The 23821-nt window shown below is 39.8% G+C and overlaps 1 long non-coding RNA gene across 2 annotated transcripts in view; it reads right to left on the bottom strand.

The window, feature by feature from the left end:
• The window catches only part of LOC140734459 (uncharacterized), a 134303-nt gene that overhangs the window by 70860 nt on the left and 39622 nt on the right, over positions 1–23821 (bottom strand). Inside the window, exon 1 of one of the 2 annotated variants that reach the window (XR_012100547.1) lies at positions 369–446. The exons of the other annotated variant lie outside the window; for it this stretch is intronic. This is a non-coding gene — a long non-coding RNA (uncharacterized lncRNA). Of the gene's footprint in view, positions 1–368; positions 447–23821 lie in introns of those variants that run through there. 2 annotated transcript variants of the gene reach the window in all.

Here is a 23821-nt window from a genome sequence, read left to right as displayed (position 1 = left end):
GTGTTCAGGTGTACCTAATAAAGTGGCCACTGAATGGAATTGCATATAGTTAGTGTTGGAGAACATGTATTGTACTTAAATGTCATTTTCAGTGGACATCTTAAGGCATAGAATGTAGCTCGATGAAGGTGCATTAATGGGCTCAGTGACAATTAGCTAACAGTGAAAGTATTGGCATTTTACTTACTCTACCTGGCATTTAACTATCCTTTAGCTGATCCAGCTGTCTGCTTAAGTAGCTGGAAAAGACAAACCTAGTAAATGTTATTGCCTTTAAGTTACAGGCAAGCCCAGGATAACTAATTATATTTACATTACAATTGTAGATAGCAAACAAGATTTTAATCATATATAATAGGATCAATTACCTATGGAGAAGTGGCAGATAAAGTAATTCCAGATGAATGCATGGCAATGCACTTTGGGTTTCAAATTCTGGCAGGACCTGTGGAATAAATGTAGAGACTGTTGGAGGGTGATATACAGGATGTCCTTGGGGTGTAAGTCCATAGCTCTCTGAAAGTGGTGACATTGGTGGACTGGAATTTGAGAAAGGCATTGGGTATAATTACCTCCATAGGCCAAGGCATTGAGTATCATGTTTCAATTGTACTAACATTTGGTTAGGTGATGGTATAGTATTGTGTAAATTTCTGATTGCCATTATAAAGGAAGGATATGGTAGCAATAGAGAAAGTGCAGAAGAGATTCCCTAGATTGTTGCCTTTAGTTATAAGAAGGTGTTGGACAGGCTGTGTTTATTTTTTCAGGAGTACAGAGATGTGATGTTATAGAGGGCATATGTAGAAAAGATAATTAGAATTTGCAGGGCACAGGTTAGAGTTGAGAAAAATTTAAAGGACCTCTGAGGGGTAACTTTTACACAGTGGTGAATATCTGGAACTAATTGGTAGAGGAAATCCTAAAGGTACAGTACGGTGCAAAATTCATTGGCGCATGTAAAAAATTCTGTAAAGCAAAGATGCTTTCAAAAATAATGAAGCTGAAAGCTTCAAAATATTAAAATATTTACTAAAGGGAGCAGCAAACAGTGAAAAAAACTAAATCAAATCAATATTTGTTGTGACCGCCCTTTCCTTTTAAAGTTGCATCAATTCTCTTTGATACACTGTCATGCAATTTTAAAAGAAAATTGGCAGGCAGGTTGGTTCAAGCATCTCAGAGAAATTGCCACAGCTTTTCTTCAGACTTGGCTGTCTTGCTAGTTTCTGTCTCTCCAGCTAATTCCAAACAGCCTTGATGATGTTAAGATCAGGGCTCTATGGAGGCCATACCATCTGTTGGAGAAATCTTTGTTCTTCTTTTCACTGCCGATAGTTCTTTATGACCCTGGCCATGTGTTGGGGTCATTGTCCTGCAGTAGAATGAAGTTGGGACTGGCCGGACACCTCCCTGATGGTATTCCACAATGGATGAAAATCTGCTCGTACTTCTCAGCATTGAGGATTCCATTAATTCTAACCAGATCACCAACTCCATTTGCAGAAATGCAGACCCACCCCTACAGGGAAATTCTGCCGTCCTTCGCTGTTGGCTATAGGCATCTAGCACTTTCTGGTTCTTCTACAGGCAAACTGCCTCCTGTTTGAACTAAATGTTTCAAATTTTGACTCATCATTCCAGAGCAGTTGCTACCAAAATGTCCTTCCTCTGTAGTGGAAACAAAGCCAAGAGACTCATCTACACACAAAAACACAAGTACTGGGCTACTGAACAATGGTAACAAGTGCTCTGAATTGTTGAGTAGATGGTATGGCTTCCACATAGCCCTGATTTCAACATCATCAAGGCTGTCTGGGATTACATTGAGAGACAGGAGTAAGTGAGACAGCTAAAGTCTGCAGAAGAACTGTGGCAAGTTGTTTGGAAAAACCTACTAGCTGATTTACTTATAAAACACCGTGTACTTAAGATAATTGATACAGTTTAAAAGGCAAAGGGTACTTACAACAAATATTCAAACACGAGAAAATCTGCAGATGCTGGAAATTCAAACAACAACACACACAAAATGCTGGTGGAACACAGCAGGCTAGGCAGCATCTATAGGGAGAAGCGCTGTCGACGTTTCGGGCCGAGACCCTTCAAGACCTTTCGAGATGCTGCCTAGCCTGCTGTGTTCTACCAGCATTTTGTGTGTGTTGTTGTTACAACAAATATTGATTTGATTTAGTTTTTTTAATGTTTACTGCTCTTTATAGTTTTTTGATATATAGAAGCTTTTCATTTCGTTATTTTTGCAAGTATCTTGGCTTTACAGATTTTGTTATTTTTACATGTGCCTAAGACCTTTGCACAGCACTATAGGCAACAATTACAACATTTAAAAAGTGTTTGAACAGGTACTTATATAGGAGAGCAGTCGAAGGATATAGGAACTAAAGCAGGGAAATGAGATAAGTGGATAGATGAGGTGGACTTCAGGAGACCATTTCTGTTCTGTACATTCCTATGATTCAATGCATACCCTTTTCTTGTTTCTTCTGCATGCAGTAGATATTTTAATTTTTCACAATCATTATAACATAATAAACCCATCAAATATAAAAACTTCTGTTTCATTCTGGCATTTGCCTGTCTGTCTAGTGTTTGACGTTCTTTCTCTCATTTGGCACATGTCATTATCTCATTTAAACAACATTGCTTAACTTTTTCAGGAAAGAATTTCACAATTTATTTTAGAAAGCTTTCTGTGTAATGTTCATTTTTTGAGAATAACATAAGAACATGATGCAAGACAAGCTTTCACAGTATCTTGGTGCATGGTAAATTAATAAACCAATTCCAGTTGCAACTCCTCTGCCTAGTACATTACTATCTACTGCTAAGAACCCAGGTAGTCATTCTTCTTGAAAGCCAAACAGATTTTTTTGTTCCAGACAGCCCGACTAGAAGCCCTGTCAGTCATAGAGTTATAAAGCTATAGATCCACAGAGTGTTACAGCAGAGAAACAGGCTATTTGGCCCATCTACTCTGTATGAACTGTTGTTTTGCCTCGTCCTGTTAACTCGTACCTGGACCATAGCTCTCAATACCTTTCCATTTCATGTACTTATCAGAACTTCTCTTAAGTATTGCATATGAATCCACACCTCCCAGTTCTGCTGGCAGCTCATTCCACCCTCTCACCACATGAAGAAATTTCCCCTCGGGTTCCTCTTAAATATTTCACATTTTATCGGTAACCTATCGCCTCTAGTTCTAGTCACACCAAACCTTAGTAGAAAAAGCCTGATTGTATTTATCCTATCTATATCCCTTATAGTTTTGTATACCTCGATCAAATCTCTTTCATTCTCCTACACTCTAGGGAATAAAATCCTAACCTATTCAAACTTTTCATATAACTCAGACCTCAGCAACATCCTTGTAAATTTTATCTCTACTCTGTCAATCTTATTGATACCTTTTCTATAGGTAGGTGACCAGAATTACAATATTTTAAATTTGGCCTCATCAACCTCTTCAACATAACATCCCAACTCCTGTACTCAATATTCCGATTTATGGAGTCCAATATGCCAAAAGCTTTCTTTATAACTCCATCTACTTGTGACACCACTTTCAAGGAGTTATGGATCTGCATTTCCAGATCCCTTTGTTCTACTGCTCTCCTCAGCGCTCTACCATTCACTTGTAAGTCCGATCCTGATTTGTCCTCCAAAAGTGCAGGACCTCACATTTGTCTGCATTAAGTTCCATCTGCTATTTTTTCCAGCCTATTTTCCCAGCCTGTTCTGATCCTGCATCTTTATGTCATCTGCAAATTTGATAATGCAGTTTGTGAAATTATCATCTAAATCACTCATATAGATGACAAACAACAACAGAGCCAGCACCAATCTATCTGGCTTCTCCCACTGAGACAACGTTGAATTCAATGTACAACTTCATCCTGAACGTCAGGCAGGAAATCTTCTCGACCTGTCTCCAATGTGAGAACTGGTCCAAGGCCTTTGGCAAGTCTGTGTGGGCAATCTACACTGCATTTCCTTCATCAACCTTTTTGGTAAACTCCTTGAAATTGGTTAGGCATAACCTGCCAAGCACAAAGCCATGTTGACTATTCCGATTAAGACCTTGTTTATCTATGTAATGCCCTGGTTCGTATGGTTCATATATTTTCTCTGTTATGCTGTTCTGTTCTCTGTGTAAGCTGCTTGTTTGGGTTACTGTTGAAGATAAGAGATCGGAGAATTGTGCGCCATCCCATTAGGATGGCCGGATTTAGGGGAGGTTTCTCTGGTGGGGGACATTAAGGTTGGGCTTGGGGCTTTTGTGGGGGGAGAAGAGAGAAGACGCTGGAGGGAAGAGGTCGTAGGAGTTGACCCGGAGCGGGGTTTTGATTCGATGAAGCCCGTGGAGATTGAAGGAGGATCGACGAAGGGGAAACCGTGAGCTCCAACTTGTGCACGTTAGACTGTTTCATTAAAATGGGCCCTTTTCTCTTTGCTTTACTTACTAACCCTTTGATCAAATTGAAAGTATAAAGCCAAATTGTTTAATTGTATGCAGTGTACTGTCTGTTATTTCATGGCATTTGTTTGTAGTAGGGTAACCAATCATACAGCATCCACACAAAGAGGGGCTTTTGGGGGGGGGGGAGTTTGTGCTTCAATCTCCCATGTTTGGTGTGGCTGGGGATTGTCTTCCCTAGGCTTACGCAGCTGACGGAACGAGGGTGTTTCATCTAAATACTTACATATCCTGTCCCTTAGTATACCTTCCAATAATTTACCTACTGTGGATGTCAGACTCACTGGCCTATAATTTCATGGTTTATCCTTAGAGCCTTTCTTGAAAAACGGAACAACATTAGCTATCCTCCAGTTCTCCGGCATGTCCCCTGTGACTAAGGATGGTTTAAATACCACTGCAGGGCTCCTGCAATTTCACACTAAACTCCTATAAGGTTTGAGAGAACACCTTGTCAGACCTGGAGATTATCCACCCTCATTTGCATCAAGACAGCAAATATCTCCTCTTCTGTAATCTGGATATGATCAATGGCCTCACTAGTGTTTTGCTCAAGTTCTATAGACTCTGTGTCCGTCTCCAGAGTAAATACAGATACAAACAAAAATCATTTAAGATGTCCCCTTTTTTTTGGCTCCCTGCATAGATGACCATGCTGATCAGGTGGACCAGTTTTTTCCATTGTTGTCCTTTTGGTCTTAATATATCTGCAGAAGTCATTAGAATTCTCCATCACTTTGTGTGCCAGAGCAAATTTATGCCTTTTTTAGCCCTTCTGATTTCTCTCTTAAGTGTTCTCTTTCATTACTTATACTCCTCAAGCAACTAATTTATTCCTTGCTACCCATACTTGCCATGTACCTCTATTATCTCCCTAACAAGTTCCTCCATATTCCTTGAAAACCAAGGTTCTGTAAACTTGTTAGCCTTGTCTTTCTAACAGGAGCATACACATTTTAAAAAGCCACCATCTTACCAGGCAAAACTTTGCCAGAAACAATGTATCCCAATCCATGCCTGCCAAATTCTTTCAGATGCTATCAAAATTGACCTTTCGCCAAGTTAGAATGTCAACCTGAGGACTAGTCCTATCCTTCTCCATAATTATCTTGAAACTAATGGAAATTTGATCACTGGATCCACAGTGTTCCTTTTTGCAAACTCTGTCTCCTGCTTGTGTCTTGTTCCCTAACAGGAGATCTAGTATCATGCTCTCTTTAGTTGGGACCTCCGTATATTAATTAAGGAAACTTTCTTGAAGAAATGTGACACATTCTTTCTCATCCCAGTCAGTGTGTGGAAAGTTAAAAAAAACAGACTATCAAAATCTTATCTTTCTTGCAACTGTAAGCTACCTCTCTACAAATTTGCTCCTCCAAATATCACTGACTATTGGGTGGTCTCTCATATAATTCCATTAACATGGTCATCTGTTTCTTATTCCTGAGTTCCACCCATATAACCTCAGTGGACATGTCCTTCAGGCAGTCCTGTATGAACACCGCTGTGAGATTTATGTACACTGCTCATCATAGCACAAACATAATTTGCAATCCCTGTGTTGCAACAACAGCTTGAAAACTTCATGTGTATGTTTTCAAAGCTTCACTAAACTGCATTAAGCTCAGTCTGGAATCTCAAGTAGTAGAAGGATGATATTTCAGTTCTTTCATTACTGTGTGAAGTTTGATATAATGCAAACATTATTTTTGTATGTATGGCAAAACAATGTAGCAGATGTTATTGTTTGTCTGTAAATATTAACCACACTGAATGGGAATGGCATTATTCAAAGGATCAAAATACTAAACTTAAATTATGCCAGCAGTCCTTAATAAAGCAAATCAACACACACAAAATGCTGGAGGAACTCAGCAGGCCAGGCAGCATCCATGAAAATGAGTACAGTCAATGTTTTGGGCCGAGCTCCTTCAGCAGGACAGATGTCTCGGCCTGAAATGTTGACTGTGCTCTTTTCCAGAGATGCTGCCTGGCCTGCTGAGTTCCTCCAGCATTTTGTGTGTGTTGCTTAGATTTCCAGTATCTGCCAATTTTCTCTTGTTTGTGACTTAATAAAGCAAACCAGATGAAGCTACATGTCTCTTAACTCATCACTTATAGCATCCTGGGAGATACAATCGCCAGCTAGCTAGAAACAAGTATTTTTTTCTTTCAGCATTGCCATTTCAGTTTGCACTGTTTCCTCACAGATCTAGAGATCTGAAATCAATCCTGACTTTAAATACTGTCTGAGAGGTGCTTGCATATTTTCCCTCTGACAGTGGACTGCATGAATTTTCCCTGGTACCTGAGACTGCTCACTTATCCCATCGGTGTTGGTTAACTGGCCAGTGCAATTGGTTTCTAGTTTACGTAGGTGTGTAGCTCAGTGGTAGGAGAGTCAGGGGACACACAACGGAGGTGGGGGAGGAAAAGAACAGATTAGTGTATACATGATGTAGCTGGAGGTTTCATGAACAGCATCGAACTGCTGGGCTGAAGGGCCTCTTTTCATGCTCTTTAACTACGACACAGTGGTCAATTCCCTTATGGTTTCCTGATCTCTGCAATTTTTCCAAACTTTTGTGATCTACATACACTTCAACTGTTTTAAGTGGTGTAACACTTACCCAACAGGCTGGTATATGTCTAGGGGAAAAGGAGATACAGCCACTCACCAACCCCACCTCCCGTACACGCAGGTGCTGTGAGAATCAAGTTTATGCCGCGCCTACACACACCATATCAAACTCACACCAGATACCGTTATGAAATACACTTTAAAGATTTTACTAAAACTAAAAGAGTACTATGCAATACAGTATATATGAAGGAAAAGAAAATAAAGTAAAAGGCACCAACTTATCAAAGTTCAGTCAGTTTAGTGCACATCGTTGGAGCTCAACCATCGAACCATTCGACCCCTCATCACTTTCCTCCGACCTCCATGTCCTCGCACCTGGGACCACCCTGGTGGTCGACCGAGCAGTGCAGCGCACGTCCACCTTCCTCGGCGTCTCCTTCCCACCTCCCCTGAAAAGACCGCAAAAGCCCCCAAGCTCCCAGCCTCACAAGACAAAATAACATTCCCCATTGGTTAAAAAATGAATACAATCCCCATATCGGCAAGTCCAAAGCTAAACAACTGCGAGAGAAAACACTTATCAAACATAAAAGCATTCCTACTCTAGCAAACCAAAGAAGCCATTTTGATTAACATACACAGTGGCTTTAAAGGCATGATATAAATGCAAATTTTTTCTATTGCCTCATATGATCTATCAAGAATAAGGATTATTTGAGCTACAACAGACAAAGAACCCAACCTTACTGAATCTATTTGACAGTGATCTATTTTGAATTGTTAAAACCTCAGGGCTGTGGCTATGTGGGTAGAGGACCAAAGGGAGCTCCCTAGTTAGCAGTGAAAATTAAATAGGGGAAGAGAATGAAATTTGGCTCAGAAAAGGATTATCTTTGGGAATAATCCTATAAAGCATTCTGTACTAGCACAGGTCTTATTAAAGCCAGCAAAATACTAATTAATTAGCCAGGAACTTTATGTAACAGAAATGTGATTGGTACTGTGGTGAAGGTGCAACAGAAAAAAGACAGACTTAACTGCATAGAAGAGACCAGCTAATTACTCACCCTTTCCAATTAGGTCTCTTTTACACCAATCTATGAGTGCTGATTTAACTTCTTCCATCACCTGAAGTTATGGTGATCTGAAAATGATGGCATCACAGGCATATTTATATTTGTGCTTCACTTGTTGCTCTACAGAGTAGAACCAAGTGGGCCATCTGTTGATATTAATATTAGGCACTAATAGCCCTTAGCCATGAGATAATGGTGAACAAAAATAAGAGAGGCAGGGTAAATCTTTAGAACCCAGGTTGAATTTTGCTGCAGCCAATTCTGGGCACCATATTCAAGGAAGGACTTCATGCCCTAGAAATGGATGTGAAGGGTTATTAGGTCATTACAAGTGATGAGAGACAAATTCCACAGAGACACCTGAGAAGCTGGGGCTGATCTCCTTAAAGTACTGAAAGTTAGGAAGAGAGTTAAAAAAAAAACAGAAACAGTTAGAACCAGATAAATAAGAGGAGGAACTGTTTCCAGAGACAAAAATAAAAATGATTACGGTAAGTTGTGAATACAGAGGACCCAGAAGAGATTTGAGGGACCTTTCTTTAAATTAAAGTTAGAATATAGTAGGGGAAAGTCATCATATTTTTCTTTATGGGAATGTTGTACAGAAATTGGCTGCATATTTCCTATTCTACATCAGTTGCTGATGAAGCGTGTTAGTAATGCTGAGCTTATGAGCATTGGATGAAGGATAGAGCCTGGATGAATTCAACAAAACTGGTTTGCACTCTACTCTCTATAACCCTACTAATGGAACATTGAGGTAGCAATGACTTTATTGAAGATTTAAACCTTCTGAAAAGAGTGAATTGGAGTCAGAGGATAGTGAATGTGAAAGTTGGAAAGCAGTACTGGTTTAAAATCTTTCCCCTTTATTCCATTTTTAAACAATTTCTCTATATTATATGCAACTTTAGTTTTACGATTTAATACTATGGTCAAAATTTACTGTCCATTGTTGGTGATGGGTAAAAACTAATTCATTAGCAGATGATGGACTGAAGTTGCTGCCAAAATGCTTTTCCTTTTCCAGTGAAATACTTTTCGCTGAAGGACTTGGAAGAGATTTGATTTCAAAACTTGTCCTAAAAGCAAATACCAATTCCATGCTTGGAATATAAAGCAAGACCACGTGTACAGCTCAGTGTTGAGGTGAAAAAGTACCTCTTCAGTCTCATCTGACCACAAGACCTTCTTCTACCTCTACAGTATCTCCCAAGTGGCACTTTGCAAAGTACTTATGGATGAGAAATGCCTTCTTTTTAGTGGGTACACATGTGACAAATCTACTACTAGCATCAGCCTGCTGTAAAGTATGGTGGAGGTAGCATCGTGCTATAGAGCTGCTTTTCAGCAGAGGGACTGGGAATCTGGTCAGAACTGATGGGAAGATGAATGAATGCTGGCTGTAATAGCTGTGAGAGGTGGTTCAAATAAGTACTGAGCAAAGGGGGATGAATACCTCTGAAAAGCTGACATTTCAGTTTTTGTTTTTGTTTGTTTTTTCATGCTTTACAATTTTTCCTGCTTTTCGGGCATTATTGTGAAAAAAAGGAGCATGTGATTCACAAATTATAAATCTCAGTTAAATTGATCAAAATCCCTGGTTGTAATACCCATTTATGTTAACACAGGGTTGGGGCTGAATACTTTTTCAAGGCACTGTATGTACATTGATAATAAATTTATTTTGATTTTGACCTTCCCTCTACTACAAGGTCCTGTGTGGAGCTGTTCACTAAAGAATGCTCAGTGTTCAAGTTCATTTGCAACTTCTCATTAAGTGAAGTGATCCATGCCTGCAAACATTACAGCCTTTGCAACAATTGGGCATGGGTGAAAAGGGGTAGGTAATATTTGTCAGCATCTGCAAGGCAGCCACCATGCAGTTTTCTACCTTAAGATTCATTTTCTAACACTCTCTCCACACTCTGGACATTTTCAGACATAAATGCTGAGGAAAACAAACCCCCAGTCCCACTCCCCTATCGCTTATGGGGGCTAGGTGGTTTTCACCGTGATCAGTAACTAACCATGTAAATACATAATTATAATGCAATTTGAGAAGATGATGATCAGCTTCCTTTTAGTATAACTACACACTGCAGTGAAAATTCTCCCTCAATGAGCCTATGGAGGGAGCTGCACTCTTAATGGTGATGCTTGTCCAACTGAAGGATTGATAATGCCTCAATTTAACTGCTGCTCTCATCCTTCTAGATGGTGAAAGTCATGGATTTGTGAGCTGCTACAAAAGAATTTAGGAATATTGCTATGATGGCTCTTGGAGATGACACATATCTCAGCTAGACATAAGGATATGGATATTTAATTAGATGAATAGATTGCTGAATCGAACAGACAGTGGATCAAGTGGTGTCACAGCAACAACCTTGCAGCCAGTGTCAGTAAGACCAACAAACTAATTGTGGACTTCAGAAAGGGAAAGGTAAGGGAAAACACTCCAGTCCTCCTAGAGGGATCAGATGTGGAAGAAGTGAATAATTTCAAATCAATATCTCTGAGGATCTATCCTGTACCCAACGTATTGACGCAGCTGAAAAGAAGGCACGGCAGCAGTTATATTTCATTCGGAGTTTGAGGAGATTTGGTATGTCACCAGAGACACTCGCAAATTTCTACAGATGTGCAGAGCATTCCAAATAGCTGCATCTCCATCTGGTTGGGGTGGGGTAGGGAGTGGAATCGAAATAAGCTGCAGAGACTTATAAGCTTAGTCAGCTCTGTCATGGGCACTAGTCTCCATAGTATCTAGGGCATCCTCAAAGAGAGGTGACTCAAAAAGGCAGCATCCATCATTAAGGACCCCCATCACCTAGTGTATGCCCTCTTCTCATTGTGACCATCAGGAAGGAGATACAGAAGCCTAAAGACATACTCTCAACAATTCAAGAACATCTTCTACTCCTCTGCCATTCGATTTCTGCATGGACAATGAACCGATGAACATTACCTCACTACTTCATTATTTTTATTTTTGCACTACTTATTTAATTTTATTATATATATACTATAATTCACAGTTTTTATTATTATGTATTGCTTTGTATTGCTGCTGCAAAGACAGCAAATTTCCCGACATAGCTGCTGATATTAAACCTAATTCTGATAGCCTTGTCTTGAACAGGTTATTTTTACTTGTTAATAGTAGATGTAGCAGGCAAAGCTAGCATTTGTAATTCATCATTATTTGTCCCTGAACTGGGAAGACTATGAAGATTCAACTGCATTGGGCTTGGTAATTCACATAATAACAAGACTCCTCTCCTGAAGGTCATTAGTAGATCACTTGAATATTTTGGGCAATGTAGTAATTGTATGTGACTATTACTGTGACAATTGTTCTGCTACTTCAGGTTTATTTAATTTTCCACAAATACTGCAGTGGCTTATAAACGCTGGTATAATGGCCCAAAACTCTGCTTTCACTTTCAGTAAATTAACAACCTACTAATGCACCAGGTGTCCCACTTTCCTCTGTTGCTACACCCTTCCTGGCAAGTGCAAGGTTTTCCTTTGTATTTCTCGGCCATGGCTTGAAGAGGGAGTGGTGCCATCACGCACGATGTTCTTTGCAGAAAATCAGCCTCTGGCCTCCTGCTACTTACTTGAAAACTTCATCAATAATTAGATCAATATATTTGAAATTTGCCTAGTTGTTTTTCTTGTAGAATGAACTTCAGTATTTATGTTGGGACAAAATAATTGATTTGAAACTCAATTAACTCTGTTCAAAATCAAATTAGTGATAAAATAATCCTGAGAGTTGAGGATCTCATGATGTTGGCTTATAAAAGAGAACTGAAAGATTATGTTTTTACTTTTATTTATCTAGCTAGTGGCTGAGAAAATAGGACCTAGTTGTGCTCTGTTGTGCTGAGTATGTAGCTTGAGCATGTTGTGCTCTGACTTGTAATAAAATGGCAAAATGTAAAAGGCTGTTATTGGGTATTCATTATTGTGTGCTTGGACCAAGGTTGTAAATGGACATTGTAAGACTTGTTAGGAGGTAATGTAGGAATTTTAGTTTCTAATGTTTTGGCATCAACAATCTTGTGGGATGAATTGTCAATTGAAGTGAAAGCTTGTGAGTCTGAATCTCAATTTGAAAATGAAGTTTTCAATTTCATTTAGCTGAAGCGCTTGTCCAATGAAGAAAGATTTAGTGAGGGAATTTTCCCTAGTGGACCATAGCCCAGTTTTGGGAGTTCCACTTTTTACCTTGCCCTTTCCACCTGAAAAACAGAATGACACCCCAAGTTGCTTAAAATACAAGGAAACAGAGAAGAAATAGTGTGAAAGAAACAAAAAATTAATAATAAAAGACAAAACTCGTTAAAGGTACATCATACCCTATGAGACAAAGAATTCAGTTTCAGTTGTTCCCTTTGTAGAATGACAAGACTGAAAGATAGTGTTCTCACCTTTCAGAAGATCCTATGTAAGTTTTGACTTTTACCTATGTATTTAATTCAAACTTTGTCAAGCACAGATGGTGGCAGTTCACAACTTGTACAGTGTCCAGAAATTAAAGTTATTTAAGTGTCTATGTAATTGAAAATCAGTCTTTCCTACGGTGAACACAATTAGCAATTATTTCCAATCATAAGGACATAATGAATGAAAGGAGGAGTAGGCACGTGGCTTCCTGTGACTTCTCCAACGTTTAAAAAGATTATGACTGATATTTAACCTCAGGGGCATCTTCTGTTTTCGAATCTGTATCACTCGATTTTTTTAATATTCAAAAATTTGTCAATCTCTGTCTTGGCTATACTTCATAGGGTAGAGAATTCTGAAGATTCACTAATCTCAGAAAACATATTTTCATCTTTGCCTTTAATGGCTAACTCCCTTACTTTAAGACTGTGACTACTGATTGTAAATACTCCATACACCATGAACATTATGGGGATACAAGAGACTACAGATGCTGGGATCTGGAGCAACACATAAAGTGCTGGAAGGACTCAATTGGTCAGGCAGCATCTACGGAAGAAATGGTAAGTTGATGTTTCAATCCAGATGAAGGGTTTTGACCCAAATCATTAACAGTTCATTTCCCTCCACAGATGCTGTCTGATATCGTCCCTGTCAATCCTCTACAAGTACTTTGTATTTTTCCATAAGATCACCTCTCAATCTTCCGAGTTCAAGAAAGCACTCCATCCATCCATCTGTGTTTTTGTTTCCAGTCTAACATTCCCACCCCACTCCATGAACACAAGGGTAGATTGGTACCCAGGATGCTCCTCTATCACTCTGCTTTGTCATGTATCTGTGCAGTATCCCTGATCCACTGGCCAGCCTTCCTTTCAGCATAGATATCAATAGATGCAAATGTTTAATCTCTGAGAATGACGTTTTTAATCATCTGTAATATCTCAAACTAACCACTGCTGTAGGTGATATGACAGTTGAGCTTACCATTTCATTATGGGCACTAGCTTCCATAGTATCCAAAATATCTTCAAGGAGTGATGTATCAGAAAGGTGGTGTTCTTCTCATTTTTACCATCAGGAAGGAGATACAGAAGCCTGAAGACACACACTCAGTGACTGAGGAACAACTTCTTCCCCTCTGCCATCCGATTTCTAAATGGGTATTCTACCCACAGACATTACATTTTTTTCATTTCTATTTTCGCGCTGGTTATTTTAACTTAACAATTTAATATACATGCACATATACTTACTGTAATTCACTTTTTTTCAATATTCATCATGTATTGCATCATACCGCTGCTGCAAAATTAACAAATTTCATAACATATGCTGGTGATATTAAACCTGATTCTGATCTTGTGATCTACAACATATTGGAAGTCGTATAAGAGTGTCCACGTAAAAAGCACTCATGTTAAAGACCAGCAGACAAAAGATCTTCTGCAAAGGTTGGGACTGTGAAACAAAACTGGAATTTGCTGGAAAAATACAGAAAGTCATTTTGTGTTTGTAGAGACAGCCAATGATGTAACATTTCAGATACTTACTCTTTATCAGAATTAGATCCATGAGCTCCTCTTCATTACAGAGAAATGTTCCCATCTATTCCTACCAATCCTTAAAAAGATGATCCATGGGCCAGTATCAGCAAAAACAAAAAAGAGCACAAATCCACTCCCAAACAACAAATGATATAAATACCAGAAAAATACAAATAGACAAAAATGCTGCCATACAAATTTTGAAACCAGGGCTGTGGCTGAGTAGCTCATAAGTTGTAACACCACCTGGCTTTAGAACTTCTGTAAAACTAAGACAATATACAGAAAATGCTGGAGGAAAATGCAAGACAGGCAACATCTATGGAAATAAATTAACAGTAGACGTTCCTCAGGATTGGAAAGGAAGGGGAAAGATGCCAGAATAAAAAGGTAAGGGGAAGGGAAGGAGGATATCCAGAAGGTGAAAGGTGAAGCCAGGTGGTTAGGAAAGATAGAAGAGGAGAGTGGATCATGGGTGAAAGGGAAGAGCAGGTGATTTGGGTGAGGTGATAGGCAGGTGAGAAGGGTTAAGAGGCCAGCATGTGGAAGAGAAGAAGAGGGGAATTTGTTGATAAGAGATAGTGTCATGGCTGCAGAAAAGGAGGAAGACATGGAAGGATTGTCTACGGAGTCTCTGTGGGTGGAAGTTAGGAACAGGAAGGGGTCAATACTGGGTGTTTTTTATAGACCACCCAATAGTAACAGGGGCTTCGAGGAGCAGATAGGGAGACAGATTCTGGAAAGGTGTAATAATAACAGGGTTGTTGTCATGGGAGATTTTATTTTCCTAGATATCGATTGGCATGTCCCTAGAGTGAGGGGTTTAGATTGGGTGGAGTTTGTTAGGTGTGTTCAAGAAGGTTGCTTGACACAATATGTAGATAAGCCTACAAGAGGAGATGGTGTACTTGATCTGGTATTGGGAAATTAACCTAGTCAGGTGTCAGATCTCTCGGAGAGCATTTTGTGGAGGCAGATACGATAGGGTGTTTTAAGAGACTCCTGGAGAGGTACATGGAGCTTAGAAAAATAGAGGGCTATGGGTAACCCTCGGTAATTTCTAAAGTAAGTACATGTTTGGCACAGAATTGTGGGCTGAAGGGCCTGTATTGTGCTGTAGGTTTTCTATGTTTCTTCTATTGTCCCAACTCTCCAGGGTCTCCCAACTTGTCAGGCAGCACAACTTCAGTTATGTCACTACTAGTCTGTTCTAACACAACATCCTTTCTAGCCGACTGGTCAAAATGCCACTCAACCAGTGCAACTTTCCCCAAAACTTTTACAGAACTCAACACTCTGAGTAACAATTCATCAGGAATTCAGACATCCACCCTACTCAAAACACAAGCATTATTTGGGGATAATCCTTAATCCCTGCAGTATCCATAATAAAGTGCCTTAGTTTCCTGACACTAGTTTAGATACAGGCTTAAACACACAAAATGCTTAATCAATTTTAAAACAACAGTCATACAGCATTCAAGAATCACCAGATGATGGGCCCCACCAATGTAGCCCCCCTTACCAGGCTGGTATACTAACTTGGCTTGTTAGCCAGCTTTGCTAACAGGCGCATGTTTCAGTGGTGAGAAGGCTACCCTTCACAAACAATATACGTCTAGGGTCAGTATGACTTGGGGTTCAACTACACAGGCACATCATGATCTTCTGATTAAAGAAACCTCAATTTGAGTTAACACTGTGCAAATACTGTTCACACATAATTGTCATTTGGCATGAAATAACAGATCGTATACTGCATAAAATTGTAAACAAAGTATATTTACAAATTTCAGCTTTATCAAGCTGAAAGAGAAATGGAAACAATAAAAGGGCCCATTGCAGTTAAACCAGTCCAATGTGCACATTAAGTTGGAGCTTGTCCTGCAGTTTGCTTAGTTCATGAACTGGACCCACAATCTGCGTGAAAGCACACACCACATTCTGAACTTCGCTCAAGGTCCATCTTGAACAAATGGGCTCTCTCGTGGGAGTATTGGCCTTCCCTCCTTGGAGCCATTCATTTGCCCAAAGCACTTTGTGCAATGAGGCTCTCCTTCCCATTGCATTCTCAGGCAGCTTCCATCCTGTCCTCTTCATAGCTCCCATCAGAACAACCCCAAGCCAGACTACTGTCCATCACAAATCTCTTTCCGCCCCACTCTCTCTAGAACGACAGAATTGGAATCCAGTTTACTATCATCGGCTTGTGTCGTGAAATTTGTTAACTTAGCAGCAGCAGTGCAATACAGTACGTAATATAGAAGAATAAATAAATAAATAAACAAATTACAGTAGATATGTATATTGAGTAGATTATACAGTCATTCAAAAACAGAAATAATATATGTTTAAAAAGTGAGGTAGTGTTCACAGGATCCATGTCCATTTAGGAATCAGATGGCAGAAGGGAAGAAACTGTTCCTGAATCACTGAGTGTGTGCCTTCAGGCTTCTGTACCTCCTACCTGATGGTAGCAGTGAGAAAAGGGCAGGCCCTGGGTGCAGAGGGGTCCATAATAATGGACACTGCCTTTCTGAGACACCACTCCTTGAAGATGTCCTGGGTAATTTGAAGGCTAGTACCCAAGATGGAGCTGATTAAATTTACAATCCTCTGCAGCTTCTTTTGGCCCTGTGCAGTAGCACTCACCCCCAACCCCACCCTCCCCATAACAGTCTGTCAAAATACTCTGCACAGTATATCTATAGAGGTTTTTGAGTGTTCTTGTTGACGTATCAAATCTCTTCAAACTCATAATGAAGAATAGTCACTGTCTCACCTATTTTTATAGCTGCATCAATATTTTGGGATCAGGTTAGGTCCTCAGCGAACTCGACATCGAGGAACTTGAAACTGCTTACTTTCTCCACTTCTGATCCCTCTATGAGGATTGGTATGTGTTCCTTCTTCTTATCCTTCCTGAAGTCCACAATCAGCTCTTTCATCTTACTGACATTGAATGCAAGGTTGTTGCTGTGATACCACTCCACTAATTCGTATACCTCGCTCCTGTACTCCCTATCATCTCCATCTGAGATTCTACCAACAATGGTTGTATCATCAGCAAATTTATAGATGGTATTTGAGCTATGCCTAGCTACAATCATGGGTATAGAGTGAGCAGAGCAGTGGGTTAAGCACACACCCCTGAGGTGCACCAGTGTTGATTGTCAGTGAGGAGGAGATATTATCACCAATCCTCACATGTTGTGGTTTTCCAGTTAGGAAGTAGAAGATCAAATTGCAGAGGAAGGTACAGAGGCCCATGTTCTGTAACTTATCAATCAGGATTGTGGGAATGATGGGGTTGAATGCTGAGCTATAGTTGATGAACAGCATTCTGACATAGGTGTTAGTATTGTCCAGGTGGTCTAAGGCCATGTGAAGAGACATTGAGATTGCATCTGCTGTTAACCTATTGAGGCAATAGGCAAATTGCGGTGGGTCCAGGTCCTTGCTGAGGCAGGACTTCAGTCCAGTCATGACCAACCTCCCAAAGCATTTCATCACTGTCGATATGAGTGCTCCTGGGTGATAGTCATTAAGGCAGCCCACAATATTCTCCTTAGGCACTGGTATAATTGTTGCCTTTTTAAGCAAGTGGGATCTTCTGCCTGTAGCAGTGAGAGTTTGAAAGTGTCCTAACTTTCACCCTATTCCACCATCCTGATTGGCTGACACAACATTACTAAGTTGAACAATGTAGCTTTTTATCTCTAGCTGAAACCAAAACTAGCAGCGTACACTGGTTTAACAGAAACTGATAAAATAAAATACCTACAGCCTAGCAGTAGAAATATTAACAAGTGCATTACATTCAAAAATCCTTAAAGTTATGATGGCTAATATTATCCATTTCTTGTTCTGTGCTTTTTTACTATTTTCTATATTTTCTCATTCTGTGTTTTTTTATTATTTGTACATCTCCCTTAAGTCACTTCTCATCGTCCTTCACTCCAAAAAGAAAAGATCTAGCTTTCTCAACCTTTATCATAAGATATGTCTAATCCAGGTCAATCTCTTCTGCATCGTATGACTATGTGGACCAATCAGGTTCCTCCTCTGAATACGGTGACCAATCAGAAACCTTTCTCTTGATCGTAACCAATAAGGAAAGCTCATTTGAGGAGTGTAGTTAGATACTAATGTAGACTTTTAGGGGTACATGAACGACTCAACAAATAGTATCTTAAATTCATTGTGGCAGTGCCTGTAGGCACTTTGGCACCATGCCTTACTGTGACAGAGCTATCAGCAAAAATACCTTTTACTGAAAGCACAACAACATAACAAAGTGGTACTATATATCATGTAGTGCACTCATTTTTTAAAAGATACTTCTACATATAAATAAGGGTTAACAAAATGCAAAAAAGCTGCAGAACACTTTACCTGTGTATCTATAGAAAACGACAGAGTTAGCCTATCAGATCCAGGTAAAGCTAGGAAAATGAGAAAACTAGTTAAATTTAATTTGCAGGGAGGTCAGGAGAAGGATGGATAAGACAAGGGGAATTTCTTTGATAGGGTGAAGTTGGAGTTCAATTGTAAATGAAATAATTAGGATGAGAGGTTAGCGAGGTAGTCAAAGAAAGGAAACAGAAACAGAAAACCTACAGCACAATACAGGCCCTTAGGCCCACAAAGCTGTGCCAAACATGTCCCTACCTTAGACATTACTAGGCTTACCCATAGCCCTCTACTTTTCTAAGCTCCATGTACCTATCCAAAAGTCTCTTAAAATACCCCATCGTATCCACCTCCACCACCGTTGCCGACAGCCCATTCCACGCACTCACCACTCTCTGAGTAAAAAACTTACCCCTGACATCTCCTCTGTACCTACTCCCCAGCACCTTAAACCTGTGTCCTCTTGTGGCAACCATTTCAGCCCTGGGAAAAAGCCTCTGACTATCCACACGATCAATGCCTCTCATCATCTTATATACCTCTGTCAGGTCACCTCTCATCTTCTGTCGCTCCAAGGAGAAAAGGCCGAGTTCACTCAACTTATTCTCATAAGGCATGCTCCCCAATCCAGGCAACATCCTTGTAAGTCTTCTCTGCACCCTTTCTATGGCTTCCACATCCTTCCTGTAGTGAGGCGACCAGAACAGAGCACAGTACTCTAAGTGGGGTCTGACCAGGGTCCTATTTAGCTGCAACATTACATCTTGGCTCCTAAATTCAATTCCATGATTGATGAAGGCCAATACACTGTATGCCTTCTTAACCACAGAGTCAACCTGCGCAGCTGCTTTGAGCATCCTATGGAGTCGGACCCCAAGATCCCTCTGATCCTCCACACTGCCAAGAGTCTTACCATTAATACTAGATTCTGTCATCATATTTGACCTACCAAAATGAACCACCTCACACTTACCCGGGTTGAACTCCATCTGGCACTTCTCAGCCCAGTTTTACATCCTATCAATGTCCCGCTGTAACCTCTGACAGCCCTCCACACTATCCACAACACCTCCAACCTTTGTGTCATCAGCAAATTTACTAACCCATCCCTCCACTCCCTCATCCAGGTCATTTATAAAAATCACAAAGAGTAAGGGTCCCAGAACAGATCCCTGAGGCACTCCACTGGTGACCAGTCTCCATGCAGAATATGACCCATCTACAACCAAAGTGGCAAAATACAAGAGATACCCCCACAGGTCAGACCTGGCTAATGGATAAAGAAAACTGGGCAAATGTTGCAGATGAATGATCCACAACAAAGCTGATCATATTCAAACAAAGTAAGTGAGTTGGCTGAAATTGTATAATTCAATGTTATGTTTGCAAGACAGCAACAGAGCCATACAGAAGATGGGGTGCTGTTCCTTAAGCTTGCACTGAGCTTTGTACCATTGCAAAAGGCCACAGGTAAGCATGTCAGAAAGAGTGTAGTTTGGAGAATTACAGTGACTGCAAGAGGGAACTCAGGATTTGTCACCCTGAAGACTGAACATCAGTGTTCCTCAAATTGTCTTTCAATCTGCATTTGATTTCTCCAGTGTTGAAGTGACCATATTGTGAGTAGTTATTGTAATGCACTAGAATGGAATAAACTTCTATTAAAAACATGAAAAAAACCTCAAATGCTGGAAATACTCAGCAGGCTAGGCAGCGTCTATGACAAAGAAAAGCAACCTGAACCACCAACTTGTTTTCACTCTCTACCAGTTCTGACTGGCTTGATAAATGTTTCCAACACTTCTAATTTTTACTAAAGCTGCTTACAGTTTTACCAAGCAGCATTTTATTCTTGATGTTCTGTCATAAAACACTATTGTAGGTGTAACAATCAATCTGCTGGACGAACCCTGGATTGAGCAACATTTATGGGGGCAGGGGTAGGAACTGTTGATGTTCCAGCCCAGCAGCAAGACTTCAACCTGAGGTGTCGACAATTCCTTTCTCCCATAGATGTTACTTACTCCTCAATTCCTGCTGAATTCCTCAAGAAGATTATTTGTTGCTCCAGATTTATGTATCTGCAGTCTTCTGCATCATGATTGTAGATGTGTTGTATGGAGATTCAATCAATTCAAATCTGACGGAATTAAACATCTCCGCCTTTCTTAAAAACTTGACAATAATGCCTGTTAATCCTATTCAACACCGTCACTGAGAATTAATGGAGATATTAAAATTTACATGCATTAAATAAAACTGTAATAGGGATTGGCCTCGGGAATTTTTTTCTGACCTTTGTCTTTGTCAGTAAGTCATTACTGCAGAGTGAACTAAGAGTGTGTTTGTGGGGAGGTTGTAGGAAATGTTTTCTGGTCATAAGGATATGCAGCAATATCACTGAGCCCACTTGTATTTTCCTTTTAGGGGGTAAGATTAAATTGCTCCAGTCTGTCAAAGGCAATGAGCACAATTTTTGTTTATCTTTCTCCATTTTGAGTCTCAGCAAACAGTAAAAGTAGAGAGTTAAGGATATTATTTGCTACAAATTACCAGAATTTATCATGTACTTTCTATTTTGCCTTCTGCCAATATTTTTCTAATTATATTTAATATTCATAAAGCAGTTTGATATTAAGGGGAAGAAATTTGTTGATGATCACAGACACTACACACTCGCATTAGTTATAACCACCAGATATACTGGAGCCAAAAGTATAGACATGAATACAAATATTAGCAGGTAATTGTGCACTCTGATGAGTCTTGTAGCCAAACTCTTTTGTTAGATTGGATCACAAGTACAGAAGAAGTTGGAACCAAATAGTTCTCTGAACCATCATTAAATAAGACCATGGCTTGATTCCCATACCTTACAACAGTCAGCCCTGAAAATATTCAATGACTCAGCTCCTCTCTCTGTATGCTAGTTAATCCCAGTGATTCACAGAGAAGAAATAAGAAATCATAAACAACCCAAAACAATCCTCCACATCTCTATTTTTTTGTTCAAAATAGTACTTTGAGACTTTTTCCCTGAATTCTAGATTCCTCCTCTTTAGGAAATGGTCTCTCATCAGCAACTGTGTCAAACTCCGTCTGTGTTAAATGCTTCCATGCCTTCTCATTCCTTAAAAATGCAGATAATGTAAGAGAACCGTACAACGTGGCTCTTCCATCTCAGCAAACATTCCAGTAAACCTCCACAGCACTGCCTCTGAAAGCAGATGTACCCATCTTGTATGGAAACATTTCTCACTGCTGTGTAGTTGTAGCCACTGGCTAATGAGAAGCTGTATGTAGGGACTTTCTAAATTTATATTCATTAATTGACTTGCGAATACAAGGCAGTTTACTTACCAACTATTTGTATATTAAGCTTTCAAACTATGCTGTGTCATGAACTTGAAAACCTCTGTGATCCTTGCATTTACATCGGCTTATGTTTACACAAGAGCTCGATGACAGTGTCCTTAACTGTAGTGCAATTATCGGTAAGCTGACACTTACATAGTCATCAAGTGGTGCTCAAGGCTGTGCAATTGAACCAAATTGATTTTTTCACTCCTTTGTTGTCACAGTATGCAAAATGATGATCAGCATCAGTCCTTCATCAGTTCTAATAGGACCAGAAGACTGGAACCTTAATCAAGTTCCTGGAGAAGTGCATCATTAAAATCATCACAATGCACCATATTGAAAAGCTGGAACTCAGAATGTGAAAATAGGATTGTAACTGAGTGCTGCAGTACCTGCTGTGGCCAAGAAGACTTGAATACTGTGAGCTATGATTACCTGCAAACTCCAGTAAATTGTAACGTTAAATAGAAGGAATATAACAAATTTTCTGTCCCTGTTCTAATAATTGCACATATAATTTGAGGAAATATTTTAGCTTTAGTCTGCATATACATTTTACCATTCTGGAGTCACATAAGCACATTATCTGTCTGATATTCGGCAGCCTATCACCATACGAATTTTACTGTTCAAGTCTGTGAGCTTCCTCAAATCAGCATTCAGCACACAGTGACATTCCATCTATTGTTCTAACTTATACATTTTAACTGTTATTGGCATGATTAATACTTGTACTGTAATGCTGCTTTAAGACAGCAAAAATAGCAATTAACCATAATTCAGGAATTGCACCAACGGCAATGACAGTTTTGAGGAAATGGACATAAGACATAGGAGCAGAATTAGGCCATTTCACCCTTCAGGTCTGTTCCACCATTTCATCATGGCTGGTTTATTATCCCTTTCAACCCCAATCTCCTGCCTTCTCCCCCTAACCTTTGACACCCTTACTAATCAAGAAACTATCAAATTCTGCTTTAAGTATACCCTAGCACTTGGCTTCGATACATCTGTGACCATAAATTCCAGAAATTCACCACCCTTTGGTTAAAGATATTCCTCTTGATTTCAGCTCTAAAGCAATGTCCTTCTATTTTGAGGCTGTGCCCTCTGGTCATCCCACTCTTAGAATCATCCTCTCTATAACCATAAGCAATTAATAATTACAGCACGGAAACAGGCCATCTCGGCCCTTCTAGTCCGTGCCGAACGCTTACTCTCACCTAATCCCACTGATCAGCCCATAACCCTCCATTCCTTTCCTGTCCATATACCTATCCAATTTTGCTTTAAATGACAATACCGAACCTGCCTCTACCATTTCTACTGGTAGCTCATTCCACACAGCTACCACTCTCTGAGTAAAGAAATTCCCCCTCATGTTACCCTTAAACTTTTGCCCTCTAAGTCTCAACTCATGTCCCCTTGTTTGAATCTCCCCTACTCTCAATGGAAAAAGCCTATCCACGTCAACTCTATCTACCCCCCTCATAATTTTAAATTCCCCCCTCAAGTCCCCCCTCAACCTTCTATGCTCCAAGGAATAAAGACCTAATTTGCTCAACCTTTCTCTGTAACTTAGGTGCTGAAACCCAAGTAACATTCTAGTAAATCTTCTCTGTACACTCCCTATTTTGTTGACATCTTTCCTATAATTCAGTGACCAGAACTATACACAATACTCCAAATTTGGCCTTACCAATGCCTTGTACAATTTTAACATTACATCCCAACTCCTATACTCAATGCTCTGATTTATAAAGGAAACATACCAAAAGATTTCTTCACCACTCTATCCACATGAGATTCCACCTTCAGGGAACTATGCACCATTATTCCTAGATCACTCTGTTCTACTGCATTCTTCAATGCCCTACCATTTACC

Source organism: Hemitrygon akajei, chromosome 10, assembly GCF_048418815.1.
Source record: "Hemitrygon akajei chromosome 10, sHemAka1.3, whole genome shotgun sequence".
NCBI lineage: Eukaryota > Metazoa > Chordata > Chondrichthyes > Myliobatiformes > Dasyatidae > Hemitrygon > Hemitrygon akajei.
Note: the sequence above shows the minus strand (reverse complement) of the source record. Positions and strands in the feature narration are given on the sequence as shown.